Here is a 22,188-nt window from a genome sequence, read left to right as displayed (position 1 = left end):
ATGACTCTGTTATTGACCCCTGTCACCACCCAGCGATAGGAAGCCTGCAGCCTACAAGGCCAAGCGGATGACTTACGCATAGGCCACTTTGCCTGGGCAGGGCAATAAGGTAGGAACTCGTCAAGGGAATATTTCTTAGGAATTGACCTTTCCTTCCAGACTGAAGAAAAAAGGGAATGGGGTGAGTGAAGAACTCGCAGAAGTATAGGCAAAGAGAGCAGCAGGTGCAAAGGCCCTGAGGAAGCAATGGGCTGGTGTATTCAAGGAATAGCAAGAAGATGGCCAGTGCAGCTAGAAGGGTGGGTGAGGGGAAGACCCACAAAAGATGACGGGAGAAAGTGAAGCGAGGACCAGATAATGAAAGACCTCCGGATCATTAACAAGACACATGTGTTCCATAAATAGTATGGTGAGGAGCTACTGGAGAGTTTTAAGCTGGAGTGATATGACCTGATCTAAAGGCATGGGAATGAACTGCAGGGCTCAAGGGGGAAACTCAGCTGGAGTTTGATCCAGCTTCTACTTGATTGCCTGTCAAAGATGAAGAATGCCGTCATAATCCTCGTAAATCTTTCCGTCTCCAGTAAGTATTTTCACTTCCTTCAACTGTTCCTCATAGGGTATGTCCTGCTTTGGGCCCATTGACTTCTTGGAGCTCCTTCCCACACCATGTTCTATTTCTGTGATTCCTTCTCTACTCCGTCAGCTCCACCCCATGCCCCAGGGGTCTGTTCTCTTATATGAGAAATTAATCCTATTTTCTTTCCCCTGCTGATAATATTAGCAACAGGCTGGTTATTACAGCAGCAGGAGGGGGCAGAGGGGAAAGCTGAGCTGAGGCACCATAGCAGTAGAGAGCTTACCCAGCCCTGCCGGGAGCTCTAAGCCAGGATGGCCCTTCAAAGTTGTCCTGAGTTGGGGCAAGGGGGTCACCCTTCATACCCCCGTATCAACCTGGCATTAGCTATAGGCAGCCCTGGAAAGGGGCATGACCCAGGATAGGTGGCTCTCTTCTGCTAGGGCAATTGTCCCAGGAGCTGGAGAACAAGGCTTTTGTTCTCAGTGAAGAACTAAGTGGCCTACCCCAGCATCCACCAGAATCACAGAGGACTGGAGCTGTCCCTACATCTCTTGGCTTTCCTCTCCTCTATGCATCATCACTTTCAGACATCTCTCCTCTCTCAGGAGCAGGTATGACCACAGGCATTTGCAGACCTGTGTTCCACTGGCTTGGCTCTTCCCCCTGGTCCCAGCAAAAACCCAGGATTGAGCTCTTACTGGCCCAGATCGATGACCTTTCCTCTGCCAATGATTATTGTTACAGCGGTAACGGGATCAGCTCTAATGTAGAGAAGGCGTTACAAATGTTAGTACTTAGCTGCTATTCAGAGCCAATGCAATCGTGAGTAAAAGCGTAGTGCCTGGAAATTGGTAGGTGCTCAGTCTACAGGGTTGCTGGGGCTGCTGTTAGGAATTAGATGGGTATTCAGGGTCGGTGGCTGAGATGGAACATTCTGAGGCCAGGGTAACGTAAAATAGCATGAGAAAGACAAAGATGAGTTGAGGGACAGTGAGCAAATCAGGTTGACAACTTGGAGTGTTTCAATGACAGACCAAGAGCTGGCAAGCCTGTAAAGTAGGTTGGCAGAGACTACAGAGGGTTTGAACAGGATAACGAGGAGTCTGCAGATTGTCCTGCGGGCCACTGGCACTCTGCTCTGCAAAGTCACCTGTTCAGGAAGAATACCAGAACAGAAGAAAAAAAAAAGCTATAGCAATTGGACAGATCAAATGTATGCCTGTTGACTCAAACAATAAATCTTTGGGAACTGTATTTTTCATCTTTTCTATTCCATTTTTTAGAAATTAATTTTTATAAAAACAATGGCCCATGATGGATTGGAAATGTTTTGGTTTTTTTGTTTTGTTTTGTTTTTTTAATTAGTCCTTCCCCCCAGAGAGTTTGGAAAGCACCACTGAGTCCCATGAAGGCCATCTGAGTTTTATGACAAATGACATGTACGGGATACCACTTTTCCTAGATTGAAGTCGAGAGAAAACGGAGCTCCCATGACCTTCTGGGTGAGCATCTCTACAGGCCAGTGGCAGCGGAGACCTTGGCGAGGAAGGAATCAGGACAGGGGTTCCGTTTCTACTGAGGGCTGGACTCCACGGGGCGTCCACGTGCAGGGAGAACTGTGACGCAGGTGGGTACCAATCTACCGAGAGGCCCCCATGCTTCAGACAACACAGGGAATCAATCTGGGACTCCAAACACAGTACTCGGGCAAGACGACGTTGCCCCCTGTCTCATCACACAGCCCGCCATCTCCGTGTAGCCTTGGCCCTGCTGCGTGCCTGGGCCCCACCCCCAATCAGGTCACATTGGTTCTGCTTCTGAAACAGCTCTCCCATTCCCCCACTTCTTGCCGGGCCCCCTTTCTCTCACCTCCCGTCTCTGCCCTGAATGCCTTATCTCCCCTGAAGGCACTTAGATTTTGTTACTCCCTAACTCCAGAACCTCTCCTGGCTCCCCACCATCTGGGGGAAACATCCAACTCTTGAGTGGGGCATTGAAGATCTACCACCCCCTGTCTCCAAACCCCACCTTTCTACCGAAATGCCCTCTTCTCCCTCTCCCAGTGTCCCAGCCCCCCTCGCCCTTTTGCCTTTCCTCCACGTCATGCTCTACCATGAATTAGTAACTACGACAACGAACAAACTCTCCAAGGCGACTCCCTGAACCAAAAAATGTAAGGGACCTGGGACCCTCCCATGGTCACCTGGGGGTCATCCAAGACCTGGCTGCCCTGTGATGCCCTTTCATTTTAGCAAATGGGAGGAAAGGTCAGAAAGCAGGCATAAGGAAGTGACCTTGGCCGTGTTTCGTGCTGGTGTCCCACGGGCTAGCTTAATCCCTTCTTGAAAAGAAAAGGATCAGGGTGAGGCTCCTTTTTCACCCGGGTTTTGGCTACGTAAGAGTCTGGATGTGTAAGGGGAATTACAGTGACTTGGGTACACAGGTACTCATCCACTCAGTAGGTGCCCACAACCTACTGGGGTGTTCAACCCCATTTGTAGCAGAAGGTAGACAACTTCACTCGAGTGTCCAACGCCACAGAGTAGTCAGCAGCAGTGTGGGACTCTGGACCCCAGCACTAGACAGGTTGCTTCTTAATCTCAGATAAGACCAAAAACAGAAACACCCAGAAGCCAGGACTAGGTGAAAGCCCGGCCCAGATGAAAACCAGCCTACCTGAGGAATGTCACTTAATCTCTTTTAGCAGACTGCGGATTTGAACCCAGGCACTAAATGCAATTGTTTCTTTATCATCAGATAAGACCGAGAAAGTGAACACCCAGATCCAGGACCCGCTCTTCTAGAAACCTGCACACCTTAGGAAGGTCACTGAATCTCTTTGAAAAATGTGGTACAACTAGATGTTTTTGCAAGGTTCCTCACTTCTCTTACGTTCTTTGACCCTGAGTAGTAATAACAGCTGATATTTGTTGAGTGCTTGTCACACGTGCTGCTATCATGCTAAGTGCACTTTTAAGCCAATTATCTCATTTGATCCCATGTGCCCTTATGAATAAGTGCAGCTGTGATTGCCCTTTGACAAAGGAGGAGGCTGTGGTCTGGAGAGGTTAAGTTGCTTTCCCAAGGTCACAGTTCCTTAAGCAGGGGAGCAAGTTTCTGACTTCGACGCGCTGACTCGAGTCCACACTCGGCCTGTCGGGCTTCCAGAATCGCCAAATCCAGGTCTTCTGTGAGGCCTGGCTCTCTCCAGCCTCAAGCCTGGGCCACCAGCCACTTCCTCACCGAAACAGTCCACCCACCTCCCCCAAGTTCACTTGTCCTTGGTAATTTCTGGCCACCAGACAAGTCTCTGGAGGGCCAGTCCCCTGCATCAGGCCCGCTAGCCTCCCCCAAGGCCTTCCTGCTGCCCTGACCTTCTCCCATCATCTCCCTGCTCTTTACTTTCCCAGTTACTTTTCTGCTGTCCACATTGGGCTATAAGCTCCAAGAAGGCTAGGAACACCCCCGCCAGCCCCAGCCTCCTTGCTTCCCCAGGGCATAGAACAAGACCCTGCACCCTGACAGGAAAATGTGTTCACTCAGAGCAGCCCTGGCTGAGGAGACGCCAAATGTGAATGCTGCCTCACCTCAACGGGTTCTAACTGGCTGAAGCAACACTGGTTGCTAGGCCCATCCCAGAAGCCACTTAAAGACTCTTTCATGACAAAGAACAATGGGACTGTTTCTAAACCATCCTGTCCAGGGTGCCTGTTGTCAGTCCTTAATTAGGATAGCCACCATGAAACCTGTTTTTTCTAATTCATTTTAGGAAACCCTGAGTTTCTTTCTCCCAGAAAACATGTCAGTGAATTTCTTCACTGTGTGTTCCCTCACCCGGCAAGTAAAATCACGGCATTATTATTATTATCATTATATTTGTCAATGGCTCTGATACTCTGTCTTATTCTTCGACAGCACATAGTGGATTCAACGAAGTTTTTGATGAGCATCATAAATACATAAATAATCATAAATACAAACACCAGGTGAGGGAGGATATGTCCATGGCTGCCTGAGGAACCAGGAGGAAGGCAAAAATCACTTCTCCCCAAGATAACCAGGGGGACGTTCATAGAGCAAGCGACCTGGGTTTTGGTGGTCATCATTTACTTTTTTCTAATCCAATGCCTTCTTAGTTCCAGCCTGCCTTTTCCAGCATAGATCCCACAAGGTGTCAGTTCAATGTCATTCTTAGCAATTGTCTCAATGCCTTGCCCTTCTGGCTTCCATCACCTCCCCCTAGACGTACCCAACCATCTGCTCTCACACCTGGACACTGCTAGAGAAAGTCCCATTAACTGGATACATGGGGCCCTCCACAAATTCATGAAGTCGTGCTTTGTTCTCAACACTGTTGGAACGTTTCTCTACTCAATTCATTCTCTTATTCTAAAACTTCCAGCTGCTCACCTCCTCCTTCCCTTATTAACTAAAAGCCTCAGGTAGGAGCTCTTCAACTTTTCCTGCCTCAGCTAGAAATCTAGCTACATCGGTCCCAACCAATTCTCTTTCCCTTCTCCTAAAGCCAATCCCGTATCTGAGCTTGGAACCCATCCACTTGCCTTCTTAGCAGAATGCCCCACCTTCCCCGTGTCCTTCTGGCTCATTCAGCCACCCCTCTCTCAAATGGATCCATCCCATTATCGGTTAAAAATGTTCAAATCCTTCATATCTTAAACAGAAACCAAATCCTTCTCTCTCTCTTGCTCTTTCGGACTTTCACTCTCTTGCTTCTCTCTCTCTCTGTTTTAGTAATCTCTGCACTCGATGTGGAGCTCACACTCACTAACCCAAATTCAAGAGTCACAAGCTCTACTGACTGAGCCAGTCAGGCATCCCTCAAAATCCTTCTCTTAACCCTCTTACTCGTCTCCAGCTACAGTCTCACAGTCAAAGCTCCTGAGAAGATGGAAGAAGGGTCATTGAGGATAAAAACTCCCTTTATTTCATCACCCTACTGGAGGTTAGCTTTCACTTCCATTTGCCAGGGTCACTGATGACTTCCATGTTGCTAAACTTAACAGATAATTCTCAGTTCTCCTCTTGACTTCCTAGGAACACGTATTCGACTGCTCCCCTTTTCTTGCAACACTCTGTCTGGGTTTCTTCGTCACACTGTTCTGCTCTGCCTGTTACCTCTTGAGTTCTTCACGGACCCTCTCAGTGGGTAGTCTCCCAAGACCAGCTCATGATTTTAATTACCATCTGCTTTCTAATGGTTTCTAAATCCAATCTCCGGGGTGCCTGGGTGGCTCAGTGGGTTAAAGCCTCTGCCTTCAGCTCAGGTCATGATCCCAAGGTCCTGGGATCGAGCCCCAAATTGGGCTCTCTGCTCTTCAGGGAGCCTGCTTCCTCTTCTCTCTCTCTCTCTCTCTCTCTCTCTCTGCCTGCCTCTCTGCCTACTTGTGATCTCTGTCTGTCAAATAAATAAATAAAATCTTTTTTAAAAAAATAAATTAAATAAATCCAATCTCCATCTTGGATCTCCCCTTAGAGTTCCAGACCCACATATCAAATTCCTTCCTTTTTTGTTAAGCCTATTTCTAAGAGCAGTTTTAGGATCATAACACAATTGACAGGAAGGTATAGAAATTTCCCATATACCTCATGCCCCACACATGCCTAGCCTACCCCATTACCAGCATCATTCACCATTTGTCACTAAGGATGAACCTACATAATCACTTAGTTTACATCAGGTTTCATTTTGGGGTTGTACACTTCCTAGGTTTGGACAAATGTTTAATGACATATATCCATCATTACAATATCACATAGAGCATTCTCACGACCCTAAAAATCCTCTGTGCTCTGCCTATTCATCCTTCTCCCCAACCCCATTGCTGACAACAACTGATCTTTTTTAGTGTCTCCATAGTTTTGCCTTTTCCAGAATGTCATAGTGGAGTCTACAGTATGTAGCTTCTTCAGATCAGCTTCTTTACTTAGTAATATTCATACAAGTTTCCTCCATGTCGTTTCATTACTTGATAGCTCTTTTCTTTTTAGTGCTGAGTAATATTGCATTGCCTGGAAGTAGCACAGTTTATTTACCCATTCACCTACGGAAAGACATCTTGATTGCTTTCAAGTTTTGACAATTGTGAATAAAGCTGCTAGAAGGTCCTTGTGCAGATTTTTGGGTGGATGTAAGTTTTCAGCTCCTCTGAGTAAACACCAAGGAGCCTAACTGCTAAATTATATGGTATGAGTATGGAGAGTTTTGGGATGCCTGGGTGGCTCAGTCGGTTAAGCATCAGTCTTTGGCTCAGGTTGTGATCCCAGGGTCCTGGGATCGAGCCCTATATCTGGCTCCCTGCTCAGTGGGGAGCCTGCTTCTCCTGCTCCCTCTGCCTCCCTCCACCCCCGTCACCCCCTCATGGTCTCTCTCTCTATCTTTCACAAATGAATAAATAAAATCTTAATAAAAAAGAGAGAGAGAGAGAGAAATCACTAAACTGCCCTCCAAAATGACTGTGCCATTTTGCATTCCCACCAGCTATATATGAGAGTCCCTGTGGTTTTATATCTTGTCAGCATTTGGTGGGTGTCAGCTGCAAATTCTTCTTGACGTCCCTACCTAGATGCCCCAAAAGGCATACCAAACTCAAGACTCGTGGTCTTCCCACCCCCTCCACACCAAACCAAATCTTCGGCCAATATTATATCTTTTGGATGATAACATCACCAACCAGACGGAAACCTAGGATTCTTCTTGGATACCCTCTTCCCTCATTCTCTATATTCACCCCACACTCAACTTTCATGTTCATTTTATCCTCGTAATGCCTTCTGGATTGGTCCAGTTCTTTTCAGCTCCTCTGGTGTCGGTCCAGCTCAAGTTTTCATCTTTCACCCAGACTATGGCAAAAGCCCCTAACTCTCCTACCTATCTTATTTCCTGTGTTGCAGCCAAAGTCATGTTTCCAAAACCTTGAAATGATCATGGATCCCCTATGTTGAAAATCCTTCAGTGGCTTTGCGTCTTCGTCTGTTTTAAATAAAGACCTGGCCTTCAGAGCCCAGGCCATCTGGCCCCCTGCCTCTCAGGTGTTGTTTTCCATAGTCCATCACTAGTCTCTCCTTCCCTCTTTCCAGTTCAGACACATTGTGCCTCTCCCTCCACAAGACCTTCACACACAGGGTTGCTTCTGAATAGAATGCCCTTCTTCCCCTGCTCTTTGTCTGGCTGGATCCTACTCACCTTCTTTTTTTTTTTAAGATTTTATTTATTTGAGAGAGAGCACGAGAGGGGGGAGGGTCATCCCCCACCAAGCAGGGAGCCCAATGTGGGACTCGATCCCTGGACTCCAAGATGATGACCTGAGCCAAAGGCAGTCGTTCAACCAATGGAGCCACCTGAGCACCCCACGTACTCACCCTTTTACATCAATCAGTATCAGGTCCTCAGCAAAGCCTTCTCTGACCTGGCTCAGACCAGGTTTTTAGACATTATGGAAACAAATGTTCCCTTCAGAGCCTTCCTATCAGTTTGTAAAACATACACACTGATGTAATTATATGACGGATGCCTCTTTCCTCCCAGTAGCCTGTCCTCTTGCTGAGAACAAGGGTATGTCTATTTTACTCATTGTTTGATCCCCACGTATTATTAATATAGGGTTAGAAAGACTGTAAACCCTTAATAAATATTTGTTAAATTATGACTGAACGTGGGGGGGCAAAGCTGCTGCTTGTGAGTTTTCTGAAGGAGTGGACTGTGATGAATTCACTAGTGTACCTTTGGAACCTGGCTGACTCTGGGCCTTGCACCTAGTAAGAGCTTAGTAAATGCTGGTAGGACTGAATTTAATTGAATTGAATTGATGCTCCATGCCATCCATCAGAGCACCATCCCAGCTCCCCTCTGAAATAAGTCTTCAGCTATCATTTACTGAGCAGAAAACTATGTGCTCATTATTACGCTGAGTGCTTTTCGTGTGTTATCCCATTTAATCCCAAAGACATCATGAGATGGATATCAGTTTTTTTAAATTTTTATAATTGAAGGAGCCACATCAGTTAAGATCTCTATCGGAAACAGATGACACACCCAGCTCAGGATGATTTCAGAAGAACTGCATGACGGTTCTCTTAACAAGGCTTTGTGCAGGGGGAGAGTAAGACACAGGAGAGGATGTAATACTCCAGAACAAGTAAGGGCTGGGAGGAGTTCATTACTATTTCTTGCCCTGAAGGTTACCAAAGCCCATACACACAGGGAGCAGGGAGGAAGGGGCAGCCAGCCAGGACCTGAGACCATGGATGGAGGGATGTGGCCAGCCATTGGTGGCCCAGAAGGAACATGAATAAAATGCCCCAACCTCACTTTTCTCCCTCATTCTGCAGCACTGTACTGGCTGAATCCAATGGGGAACCAGAGAGCAAAGGAATCTTTGATGCTATCCTAGAGTCCAGCTTCCCAAGGCCTATAGCAGCTGGGGAAGGATGGAGAATGGAGATGGAGATGCAAACTAGAAACACCCAGCATGAGTCCCAAGACCACCGCCCTCAGAGACAGAGCTCTCTTCCCCTCATAAAACATAGACTTGCTGTGCATGTAAATCTCTTCTTGGAATGGAGATTGAGAAGTTAGGGTTCTTCTACTTGCCAAGCACTGATGACTAGATATTCCAAGACTGAGTCATTGGCTGGGATAGCATGGGGCAGTGGCCCAGGGGATATTGGAAATACCGAGAGGACATAACGGGGTGGCCACCAATCCAGCATCTTCCCATTATCCATGCCCAGAAGGATGCAGAAGAAGGGAGAGTCTGTCCTGAACTTAATTCATGCACAGGGTGGAGAGAATATAAAATCCAGCCACCTTTAAATCTCATGGTTTGCATCTACTCCTATACTTTAAAACAGATCATTTGAGGGGCGCCTGGGTGGCTCAGTGGGTTAAACCTCTGCCTTCAGCTCAGGTCATGATCCCAGGGTCCTGATATCTAGCCCCGCATCGGACTCTCTGCTCAGCAGAAGACCTGTTTCCCCCTCCCCCTCTGCCTGTCTCTCTGCCTACTAGTGATCTCTCTCTCTCTGTCAAATAAATAAATAAAATCTTTTAAAAAAATAAAATAAAACAGATCATCTGAGAACGGGCTAACTCAACTAACATCCATTTCACCCTGATTTAAATCTGGTGGCTATAGCTCTAATGACACATTCCGTGTTCTTAGACTTCCTCAGTGGCTCAGTCTCTAAAATGAGGACCAGAGGACATGGAGACATCCCACACTTGCATAATTTTAATGACTATCTGCAAAAGAAGTACAGTGAGCTACTGTTATCTATTATGAACATTCTTTCGAACATCTTCCCCTTTATATCTTCAACTGAAGCTTTAGACTAGTAAACAACTACCAGCTGAAGAAGAAATCCAAAAGTCATTAACCAAGAAGCACCAATTCTAGCAAACTTGACTCAGCAGGGACAGATGTTCCTCCTACTTCCTTAATAATTAAATCCAGCTCCTGCTGGCCAAACATTTTGTTGTTGTTGTTACGGAACCACAGGCTGCTTGAATTTTATTATTTCTTTGTCCAGTTTGCATGAATTTGTCTTCAATAAACTTCTTTCTCTATAAAGCCCCTATTCCCACCATACATAGCAAATTATTGGATGCATTTTTTACATGGAAATGATGAAAAAACATATTTTAAGACAATATGAACATGTCAAAATCAGTCATAGCTTTTATACTACTCAATAGACAACTCAAGCTTTTTTTTTTTTTTTTTTTTGAGAGGCATGGAGCCCAACACGGGGCTCGATCTCTCAACCCTGATCTAAAATCAAGAGTCAGACACTTAACTGACAGAACCACCCAGATGCCCCTCAAACTTGTTTAAGTTTGGCCAAATGTTGACATCGAGAGCGAAATAGAAGGACATAGTGAGTTGAATGGTGGCCCCTTCCAAAATATATGTCTGCTCAGAACCTCTGACTATGGCCTTATTTGGAAAAGGTTCTCTGCAGATGTAATGCTGAGATGAGATCACTCAAGATTACCCAGGGATGCCCTAAATCCAAGGACAAGTGCCCTTATAAGGGAAAGACAGAGAGAAATGTGAGACACACAAAGACCAAGGTGATGTGAAGGAAGAGGCAAAACTGGAATGATGCAGCCACCAAACCAAGGACCGCCCAGAGCCACGAGGAGCGGAATCCTTCAAGGAAGGATTCTTCCACAGAGCCATCAAAGCAAGCACAGCCTTGCTGACACCGTGATTTCAGGTTTGATCTACAGAAAAGTGAAGGAATGCATTTCTGTTGGTTTAAGTCATTCAGGTCATGGCACCTTGTGATGGCAGCCATAGGAAACTGACATAAGGACCATTCAAATGCCCTAATTGAATTCCTTCACTACAGATGAGGGAAATAATAGCATTCGCAAGTATGAGATGCTTCACATAGCTGATCATGTTCAGTCTTTATCACAGCTCTGTGAGGTGACTGTTTCACTCAAGGGAACAGAACTTAAGTCCAAGGAAGTTCAATGATTTGTTCGAAAAGCCTTTGAGCAATGGTAGCTTTGGTGGATTCTTCTTGCAAAGCTGGTCTTTTCCCAAAGAACCTCTCTGCCTGTGGCTCGGCAAGCTCCAGCAACTTGTCCACATCACACAGGGGATGAGAAGCAGTCTAGAACACGGATCATTGTTTTTTGGGTTTTTGTTTTTTTCCCCTCCCCATGTCCGCTATAGGAGTCTACCCTGTACAGCAGGTTGAATCATAAGGTCAAAACAGTTGAACAGTTAACCTTCAACTGATAAACAGGATGACCTCAAAGCCCATCACCTAGATCCCGGGACCAAATAAACATTGATGTCTCCAAACACAGGGGTAGTGCTGTGGGTTATTTGAATGGGCGGTACAGGCTGTTCATTTGTTCATGAAATATCCTTTAAGATTCTCCAAACACTCAGAAAATCAACATAATCAACAGCTCCCCAAGGCCAAGCCTGTTTGGGGACCCTCCTTTCTGGCCTACCTTGTAAAATGTTTTATTTACAAGCTGCAAGGGTACCACTTCAAAGTCCCAGAGGTTCCAATGGTAATGAGTGAATAATCCAGTTGAGCAAGTAATCAAAAGAACAATAACAATTGTTCTTACCATAAAGCCCCCCAGTTTGCAATTACTTAGCCATTTAAATTCACTTCATTTAGAAAATTTTGCCTCTGAGGCAGACTGAGGCTCTGTCAGAGGCTAATTAGATTAAATTAGGAGTGACACATTAGCTGAGGAGACTTAATTCATGTGGGGTTCTGTGCAGCTTTAATTATAATCGAGATACAACCAGAACTACACTTTGGAACATTTTCTCACCTCTGCCGGTGCTGGAGGTGATTGGATCCCAGGAAAGATGATCTGGGTGGTGCGTGGCCAGCCAAGTGACCCAAAGCTACTTCACTTCATCACCAGATTCTGCTCTAGACTTCCTCTCTCAGCTGCCACTGAACAGTCACAGGAAGTGACTTCAACAGATCTTCCTTTTTAAAAAGTAGCTTTATTAAGATGCAATGAACAAACAGCCCACATTTAAAATACACAATTTGATAAGTTTTGACTGTATGTATACTATACACCTGTTTAACTACCCTCATAATCAAATAAGCAAAATATCCATTGCCCTCCTAAATTTCCCCATGTCCCTTTATAATCTCTCCAACCTGGACCCCACACAAACTCAGGCCAATCACTCATTTGCTCTTGTTACTATAATTCGTATTTTCTAGGATTTCATATAAACAGAATCATACAATATGTACTCTTATTCTTTCACACAGCATAATGATTTTGACATCCATGTTGTTTCTAGTATCAGTAATTAATCCCTTTTTATTGTTCAGTAGCAGTCCATCGAAGGGATGTACCACAATCTGTCTATCTATTCAGATATTGAGAATTGTGGGCATATGTGCATATGTCTTCATTTTTCTTGGGAAGATACCTAGGAATAGAAAGGCTAGCTTACATGGGAGTTACATGATTTGCTTTTTCAGAAACCACCAAACTATTTTCCAAAGCCATTGTACCATTTTACATTCCCATCAGCAGTGTATGAAAATTCCAGCTGATCCATATTCTTTCCAGCACTTGATATGTTTAATTATTTTAATTTTAGTCATTCTGATAATTTTAACTCGCTGTAATTTTAACTCGCACTTCCATTATGACAATGATATTGAGCATCTTTTCATATGCTTATTTGTCAACATGTGTCTTCCTCTGTGAGTGTCTGTTCAAATCTTTTGCCCATTTTTTTCTTCTGCTCATTTTAGAAATTTAGTTGATTGTGTTCTTACTGAATTTTGGAAGTTCTTTATATATTATGCATGCAAGTTTTTATCAAATACATGATCTGCAAATATTTTTTCCCAGACTGTGGTTTGCCCTTTCTCTTAATAGTCTCGAGTTTTGAAGAGTTGAAATTTCTAATTTTGATGAAATTCTGTTGACCAATCTTTTTATGGATTATGGTTTGGTGTCATATCTAAGAAAATCTTTGCCTAACGTAAGCTCACAAAATTTTCTCCTGTTTCCTTCTATATGTTTTACAGTTTGAGGTTTGCCTTTAGGCCCATTATAGTTTGAGTGCATTTTTCTTTGTGGTGCAAGGTATAGATCCAGGTTGAATTTTTGGCGTGTGGAAATTCAGCAGTTCAGCACCTTCCTTTCTCTATTGAATTGCCTTTGCAACTTTGTCAAAAATCAATTGTCCATGTATGTGTACATCTCATTTCTGGACTCCATATTCTGTTCCACTCATCTATTTGTCTATTACATCAATACCATATATTTTGACTATTGTAGTTTTAAAGATTTTATTTATTTATTTTATTAGAGAGAGAGCTTGAGCAAGAGGAGGGGGAGGGGAGGGGGGAAGGGTAGGGTAGAGGGAGAAGCAAACTCCCCAGGGAGGTGAGGGGAGGGGGAGGCGGAGGAGGAGGATGGGGCAGAGGGAGAGCGAGAAGCAGACTCTGTTTAGCAATGATCCCAGGACTCCAGGATGGTGTCCTGGGCTAAAGACAGACGCCTAACTGACAGCCAGCCAGGTGCCCCTGAATATTGTAACTTTAAAATAAGTCTTGAAATCAGGTAGCATTAGTTGTCTGACTTTGTACTTGATCGTAAAAGTTTGGCTTTTCTAGGTTTTTACATTTCCATATGAATTTTATCGGCTTCTACAAAATCCCACAAGAATGTTATTTGGCATTTTGACCCACGAATACAGCATGTTTCTCACGTTATTTAGATATTCCTTTATTTTTGCCAGCAATGTTTTGTTTTTTTCAGATGTACTTATCTTGCTCATCTTTCATCAAATGAGGTTCTCAGTATTCTATAATGATGTTGTAATAAATAGCATGTTTTTTGAAGTTCAACCTCTGTTATTTCATTGCTAGTATGTGTAGAGAGAAAAACTGTTATGATCTTATATCTGACACCTTGTTATTTTGTCCAGCTTTTTCCAGGTATTTCAGATGGACCGGCAAACCTAGTCCCTGTTACACCTGTTGGCTTAGAAGTCCTAAGGCTCTCTGAAAATTTCTAATTAGAATTTGGATTCCTGGGCACCTGGGTGGCTCAGTGGGTTAAAGCCTCTGCCTTCAGCTCAGGTCATGATCTCAGGGTCCTGGGATGAAGCCCCGCATCAGGCGCTCTGCTCAGCAGGGAGCCTGCATCCACCCCCCCCCCCAGCCCCCCCCCCCCCGCCTGCCTCTCTGCCTACTTGTGATCCCTCTCTCTGTGTCAAATAAATAAATAAAATCTTTTTTTTTTTAATGTCTTATTTGCTATAATCACGCCCCAGAGTCAGGACAATTGGTAGGCACCTTGAGAAGGAATTTTCTGACCAGGAAAGAGGCTTGATTTTTCTAGCCTCTAAATTCTCCTCTTACTGAAAATTCCTATAGGGTAGTTTTTCTCAAATTCTGATGTGCATTAGAATCATCAGAGGAGCATATATATGTGTGTGTGTGTGTGTGTGTGTATTTAAATGTTTTATTTATTTATTTGAGAGAGAGAGTGAGCAAGCAAGGGAGAGAGAGCAGGCGAGTGAGAGAGCATGAGCCGTGGAGGTGGGGGGGAGCAGCGGAGGGAGAGGGAGAAGCCCACTCCTTGCTCAGCAGGGAGCCTGATGCAGGGCTCGATCCCAGGACTCTGGGAACACGACTCAAGCTAAAGCCAGATGCCCAACCGACTGAGCCACCCAGGTGCTCCCAGAAGAGCATATTTTTAAAAATATAGATTCCCAACATTCCCTCTACTCAGCCCAAGGAAGCTGAATCCCAGGAAATCTGTAGCATATTTTTAAGCCACTCCACAGGAGATTCTGTTATATACCTAAATTTAGACACCTCTGTTATAACCAAGCCTTGTGAACCACCCAGTTCAGCCACTTGGAAAATCCCAAAGCTGTAAAACTTGTCTCTTCAGTGTTGCTATTCATTGTTTTCTCTACTCAGGCTCTTAGGTTCTGCATATCTCTCCCCAGCAAAGCAAGTTGGGCAAATTATTGTCAAGTTGTTCTAGGGATATCATATTGGCATATTTTCTCATACTTCCTTCCAAGAGAAATTGCACAGTCAACAGCCTGTCCTTCCTGGGAGGCCCTGTGATCCTGCCTCAGTGCTGTCCCCTGGCTGCCACAACTTACTGGGCTCAGGGTCAAGCTCATTGGGGCGGTAAGAGCAGGGTATATCCTGGGCCAGTGCGTTCCTAGGCCTTCATTCTCTGCCCAAATGTCCAGAATGGGTAAATCTATAGAGACAACAATCAGGTGGTGGTTTCCAGGGGCTGTGGGGAGAAGGGATGGATTGGGCTGCTTAGGGTAATGGGGTTTCTTTTGGGGGAATGAAATCCATTGGGACTAGATAGGGGTGGTGGATGCACATTATAATTGTACTAAATGCCGCTTTCAAATAGGACTTTCCACTAAAGAACAAAAGTCTGAGAAGTGGGTGCTGTGGTGATATGAGGCCCTCAGAGCCCCCAGAAGATGGTGTTCCTCAGGAGATCCTAAGGGACACACTTTCTGTGTCAGGAATAGGCTCGTGACGGGACACCAATATCACTCCAAGTTCTATGTGGGCACCTCTGCAGGCAGGCCAATGGTAGAGAGAAAGTCGCAGAGCTCAGCTCTCTGAGAGCAGTGGGGATTGCCTCTCACCCTGGAAGCAGGAAGTCAAATGGCAGGCCCCACGTGAATGGGAGAGGGAAATTCTCTGTGTCTTCTTTTCCTTGGCCTGTTTTGAAGGGGAGTCAGTGACACCTACAACAGAGTCCTAAAAAGGAAACTTAGATCTCTTAAAAATCACTTTAAAGGCAACACAAGTACAGAAGCATGATCACAATATATTGCTAAGTGAAAACAGTAATAACGCTATCTAATACTATTTTTGTAAAATAAACCAAAAAGAAAAACAGAGAGAAAGACTGGAATAATTTTCAAGTTACAAGTAAATATTTTTTTTTTAAGATTTTATTTATTTACCTGAGAGAGAGCAAGTTAGAGAGAAGACGAGAGGGGGAGAGGAGCAAAGGCAGAGGGAGCAGCCGGCTCCCCACCGAGCAAGGAATCCCATGTGGGGCTCGATCCCAAGACCCCAGGACCATGACCTGGGCCAAAGGCAGACACTTAACCAACTGAGCCACCCAGTCGCCCCTCGAGTTACAAGTTTAAATGAAAAACAAATAATAAAACGTACAACAGTATGCACAAAATCCTTCAATTTGTGTTTAAAGGACAGTATATATACCTGATGGGAAAAATCGTATCACAGAACTTCTAATTTAAATCACTTGCTTTTATAAGAAAAGGCAACATAGTAAAGAGAGAATAGAATAGAATAAGGAAGCCTGTTTGTGGAGGAGAAAAGAACACTGGAAAAAGTCTGCCAAGATCCACAACATCCTGCTCTTCTCAGCCATTTTCAAATTATCCTCCCAGTAGTTTTGCTGTCTGGGCACAAATCGACACATGCCGGTAATGGGAGCGTATTAGAGCAATAGGACTCTGAGGAATCTGCCCGGCTTTTAAATGTGGTTCCATTATGGGATTACGCGGCGCCTCCAAGTCCAATAGCCGCGCACAGAGGATGGGAGACGTGACCCAGGGAACCAGAGCAAAATGACAAAGGAGACCATTCGGGATCTATGACAGCAAATAACTTTTTCTTCTTCCAAGAAACCACAGAGCCTTTTAAAAAACAAATGGAAGAAAAATGTGGGCAGAAGTACCCCTCCCTGGGATAAACAGATGGGGAGGAAGAAAGTAGAAAGCAGGTGAACTGCCAAAGAAAAGGCAGGAAAGTGAAAAACGTCAAAATTTCTGAGTTAATTATATACCACTGCTCAAGAAATGAGAGATAAGAAACCAGAAAAACAGTAATTTAGGGAAAGTTGAACAACAATTCTTTTCCCAGTGGCAAAGAAAGGGAGAAGCCAGCGTCTCAAACGCCGGCAATTATGCAGATGGCGGAAAGAAAGAGGATGAAATGTCGTTGAGGACATTTATGAGCCCACATAATAAGGGAGCGTATTCGGAAGACAGTAGCAGGCTGAAGTGTTTACTCTGTGGCGGGAGCCAGCCGCTCAGCCCGCACTTCGAAGGCATTATCTGAGTTGTGAAAAATCACCCTCAGAAATCATGGAAATTAATGGAGAAGTTAAACATTGATTAAACACAAGATTAGAGATTACAGGAGAAAGGTCGAGGCTGCCGGGGCAAAGAAAGCTGCATCAGCTTCTTTTCTGCACCACCCACTGAGCGGGTCGTGTTTGATTTGGAACCTCGAGGTCCAGATGTAAGTGGAGCTTCCGGACACCCCGTCCTCTTTGGGGACCTCAAGTCTGCACTAGAGGGAAACAGCCGGTGGTGTCAGCCATTCTGGCAAAAAGCCGATGATGTAACCGGTGAACGACGAGCACCCCTGACCCCTCCGTGACGTGCGGACCCAGGGAAGCGAAGCCAGCTTTTGTTTGTGTCCAGGTAACTGGTTGGCTTCAACAGTGGGCAGCATTCAAAACGGAACCCAGCCCCTCTCAGCACCCGGTTTGCGAGGCGTGGACTCCATTGCGCAGGTGAATGAGGCACCTTGCTGTGGACAGCAGTTTTGCCTCCCATCCTCTTTGCCAGAAACGTCAAGCAAACAGGAAAGCACTGAAATAGACAAAGGAGGGGCTGCTGTGTTTCTAGGCAGGGAGCTGGAAACGACGGAGGTTGCTGGAATATGCACAGAACCACTTTGGGGGTGCAGGTGAGGAAGATGGCTTTTCTTGATGACTCATGAGTGTGCACCAGACACCCTTCTGTGTGGGGGTCCTTTTCACACCAAGACTGAGATCCAGCTAGGGTCAGGTCCTCACAAAACTTCGTGAAAATATGAATGGCACAGAATCCTCAGGCAGTCGAGAGACAGAAAGGAAAATTTCCTGTCCTTCTCCTTTGATCTGATTGGGGGGGACGCGTGACTGGCTCCCTTCCCTAGAACGCCATGAAGTAAGACATACGTGAAAACTGTACCTGACCAAAATTTTCGCCAGATTTCACTAAAATATTCTCATGTGTCTTAATTCATGACGTTCTAGGGAAGGGAGCCAGTCACGCATATCCACAAGAAAATCAATTAGACCACAGGAGGAGGACAGGAATTTTTACCAGGAAGAAGATTAAAAATTTTGAAATAAATTTTTTCTCTAAAAGGTTAACTTCAAACCTTTCTATGGGCTGTAATACATACCACCTTCTGGGCCAAATGTTCCATATGGATAAATGCGTGCTTTCCTGTGACAAAGCAAGGAAGTACTAAGCATCAGAAATGTCTCATACAAATGTTAAGAAGAAAAAATAAAATGTTCCTTTGCCCAGCAACTCTCATTGAGTCAGTTGCGTTCATTCCTGTAGCCAGCACCCCAATTTCAAACTGAATGAAACCTCTGGCATTTGTCCTGATGCCTAGAGTTTTGAGGTATGACAGCGTTGATACTCTTGTACCCCACAGTTCCAGGAAGTCAGGTGATGACATAATATAAATTCCAAAATGAGAATAAGTTGTGAAAAATATTTGTGTTTCAGATCACGTGCATTAGTATTCAGAGAGAAAAGAGCAAAAATGGCTCTTCCCAGAGCTCCCCCAGAACGTGGCTGACTGTAAATTTATGCCTCGCACTTAGGAGAGTGAAATGTATCAGTCAGCAGCGGAAAATAGAAGGGCCCTAGGGACTTAAAGCACAAAAGGGTTTAATAGTATGTGAGTTTCGTGCTTACAAAATCATCAGAAAGGTTGGAGGGACGGCCCTCTAAGGTGTTGGTCTGACTCCCTTGCCATCAGACAGCTGGGGAATCGAGAAGCTGTCCAGGAACGATTGCTTTCCGCTTCAGTGAGGTCAGGGATCAGAAAGCCTCGTGGTCTCAGCTGTTCCCGCAGAAACCCATCTCTTGTCCTGCATCTGCACTGGCAAAACTGCGTGTCCTTTCATGTCTCCCGACTCCAGGGGGCTGTGCTGCTTGCAGACAGTCTCACTTTCGTCCCCAGGTCGGCCTGCAGAAAGAGCAAAAACATGCAAATCATATCCAGACCCCAACTGTGAGAGTCTGGAAATGAGCTCTCTTACTTCCTTTTTTTTTTTGAAGTTTATTTATTTATTTATCTAACAGACAGATATACAAGTAGGCAGAAAGGCAGGTGGTGGGGGGATGGGGAGCAGGCTCCCTGCTGAGCAGAGAGCCCAATGCAGGACGTGATCCGAGGACCCTGAGATCATGACCTGAGCCGAAGGCAGAGGCTTAACCCACTGAGCCACCCAGGTGTCCCAGAAGCTCTCTTACTTCTGAGGTGGGTGCCAGAAGGCACCCTGAGGGGAGCTGGAAATGATGGCAGCAAACCATCCTGGCATCACAGGTGGAGTGAATCAGGACTGGGCCTAGAAGCCAAAGAGCCGAATGGGATCACTGACTCTCCCCTTGCCAGTAGCGATGTGATGGCCATGAAAGCTCTTGATTCCCTCATGTGCAAAACAAGGAAGTTGGACTACACCCTTTCTAAGAAACCTCTCAGTTCCTGAAATAAAAGTGCACTTCGATAAACCGGATGAGGAGAGACCATCTCCTCTCACTATCCTCCTGCCCTTTGTTCCCAAATGTAGCATCGTTTTGTCTTTGTGGTTCTCATCCTTTCTTGGAGGATTACTGTGGCAGCTGGAGCTGAGCTGTTTTCTGTTTAGAGGATTCCTCTAGAAGCCCTCCAACAGCCTACCTTGGAACTTGACAGTCCAGTGGAGTTGAGTGTAGTTAGAAGTAGGAACAGAGCAGAAAAGAGAAGTTGGCAGAGCTGAAGTTCTCTGACCCCACGTCTGAATTTCCAAGAGTCCCTGGAGGCCTCTACCATCCGCCCACATTCCTCGAGTAACTGTTGTGAACAGAACTGAGCTGGAAGACCCATTTTGTGGCCCATGGTGCTGCATTGGGCTTCTACACAACCTGAGAAAAACCCCTTCTTCTTAAGAGACTCTCAGAGCAGTGCTTCTCAGACTTTGATGTGCATGCAGAGCCCCAGGATCTTTGCAAAAATGAAGATCCTGAGTCAGTGGGTCTGAGGAGGGGTCTGAGATTCTGCATGTCTGACAAACCCAGACATGAGACAGACTCAGACTCATGAGACATGAGTTTCCCACTGCTTGGTACACCGCACTTGGAGTAGACAGACACCACACTCCGACCCAGCTTCACCCCAAATGGAATGAGTTAAATGCAGATATCTGTGACAGAATGTCATAAATTGAGGATTATGTGAAGAACCCTGAAGATAAGTGTTTGAGAGATTTTTTTCGCATTAAATATTAAGTACCGATCCTGAGATAAGCACCATACACTGTGTTGCTCAGAGAGAGACACATATCCCAAGGGTTCTGGTTGACACAGTGTCTCCCCTTCCTATATCATCCCTATTTCCTTGCCCACCTTTTCTTCTGAAGCCAGCTTTCTGGGTTTGGGCCTCAGTTTTCTCATCTGTAAAATGGGGATAGAAATATTTATCTCTAGGACTGGTCAGAGGAATTAGAGACACTGCACGCCAAGAGCACTTGGTATATTACTAGAAACTTTGAAGGTTGTTTCCTCATTATTGGCGTCATTGTCTCAATCATTCTTCACCTTGGCCCCTCTCTTCTCTGAGGTATAAAGAAAGATACTAGGGGTATCTGGATCACTCAGTTGGTTGAGCTTCTGACTCTTGATTTCAGCTGAAGTCATGATCTCGGGGTCATGAGATTGGGACCTGCACTAAGCCCTGCATAAGCTCACTCAGCGTGGAGTCTGCTTGAGATTCTTTCCGTCTCTTTGTGCCTATCCACCTGTTCATGCACTTTCTCTCTCTCTCTCATAAATAAATACATAAAATCTTAAAAAGAAAGGAAGGCAGGCAGGCAGAAAGGCACTACTCACAATCACTTCCCTCACTTTCATAGCGTGGCAAGTCTAGCATTCACCCTTGAAGGATAAGGAAGAATATTGAAAAGCATGAGACAGCAGCGCCTGGGTGGCTCAGTGGGTTAAAGCCTCTGCCTTTGGTTCAGGTCATGATCCCAGGGTCTTGAGATCAAGCCCCACATCAGGCTTTCTGCTCGGCAGGGAGCCTGCTTCCCCTCCTCTCTCTGCCTGCCTCTCTGCCTACTTGGGATCTCTGTCTGTCAAGTAAATAAATAAAATCTTAGAATAGCACGAGACAGAGAACAACTTGTCATGTAAGTTATGGCAAGAAAAACAGAAAAAATGAAAGACAAAAAAGAAGAAATTGAGCAAATAATCAAAAAGGAGGCATAAGAAATAAGTCAAGCGGAGAAATACAACTATCATATGATCTCCCTGATATGAGGAAGTGGTGATGCAACATGGGGGGTTAGGCGGGTAGGAGAAGAATCAATGAAACAAGATGGGATTGGGAGGGAGACAAACCATAAGTGACTCTTAATCTCACAAAACAAACTGAGGGTTGCTGGGGGGAGGGAAGTCAGGAGAGGGGGTTGGGGTTATGGGCATTGGGGAGGGTATGTGCTTTGGTGAGTGCTGTGAAGTGTGTAAACCTGGCGATTCACAGACCCGTACCCCTGGGGATAAAAATATATGTTTATAAAAAATAAAAAATTTTTTAAAAAGGAGGCATAAATTAAGAGTGTTTATGGCAGCTTTGTATGTAATGACAAAGAAATTAGAAACATCTTAAATGCGCAGCATTCTAAATACAGGTGTATAAAATATGGCACTTCTATATATGGAATATTGTGTAGCCTTACTGTTTTGTTCAGATTTTCGTGGCATAGAAAAGGCTTAAGCTATGATGTTTGGAGTAAGAAGAAAATGAGGCTACAAACTGGTCAATTAAAACATACAGAGAAAAAAAGCAGGAAGGAAACATGCTACGGCGTAAATCTGAGTGGCTGTGATTTTGTTTCTTTGTGCTCTTCATACTTCCCGAGCCCTAGTAGTGACAGTGTATTCTGAACCCAGTGTGTGAGGTGTGATTGCTGCTATGCTGCTGTCTCTCCCTCTTTGTCACCTACCAGTTGGGCTAGTCATTGCCCACAGTTCTCTGTGTCTCTATTT

General features: G+C 45.1%; 1 long non-coding RNA gene across 1 annotated transcript; it reads right to left on the bottom strand.

Annotated features, from left to right (window-relative positions):
- Positions 1 to 18,811: 18,811 nt before the first annotated feature.
- LOC131812740 (uncharacterized) lies at positions 18,812 to 19,587 on the bottom strand. Its single transcript, XR_009346460.1, has 2 exons — positions 19,417 to 19,587; positions 18,812 to 19,129 (listed from the first exon to the last, which is right to left on the bottom strand). It is a non-coding gene; the product is annotated as an uncharacterized LOC131812740 (long non-coding RNA).
- Between the last annotated feature and the right edge of the window lie 2,601 nt (positions 19,588 to 22,188).

This window comes from Mustela lutreola, chromosome 12 (genome assembly GCF_030435805.1).
Source record: "Mustela lutreola isolate mMusLut2 chromosome 12, mMusLut2.pri, whole genome shotgun sequence".
NCBI lineage: Eukaryota > Metazoa > Chordata > Mammalia > Carnivora > Mustelidae > Mustela > Mustela lutreola.
The sequence above is the reverse complement of the archived record's forward strand: the minus strand, read 5'-3'. Positions and strand labels throughout refer to the sequence as shown.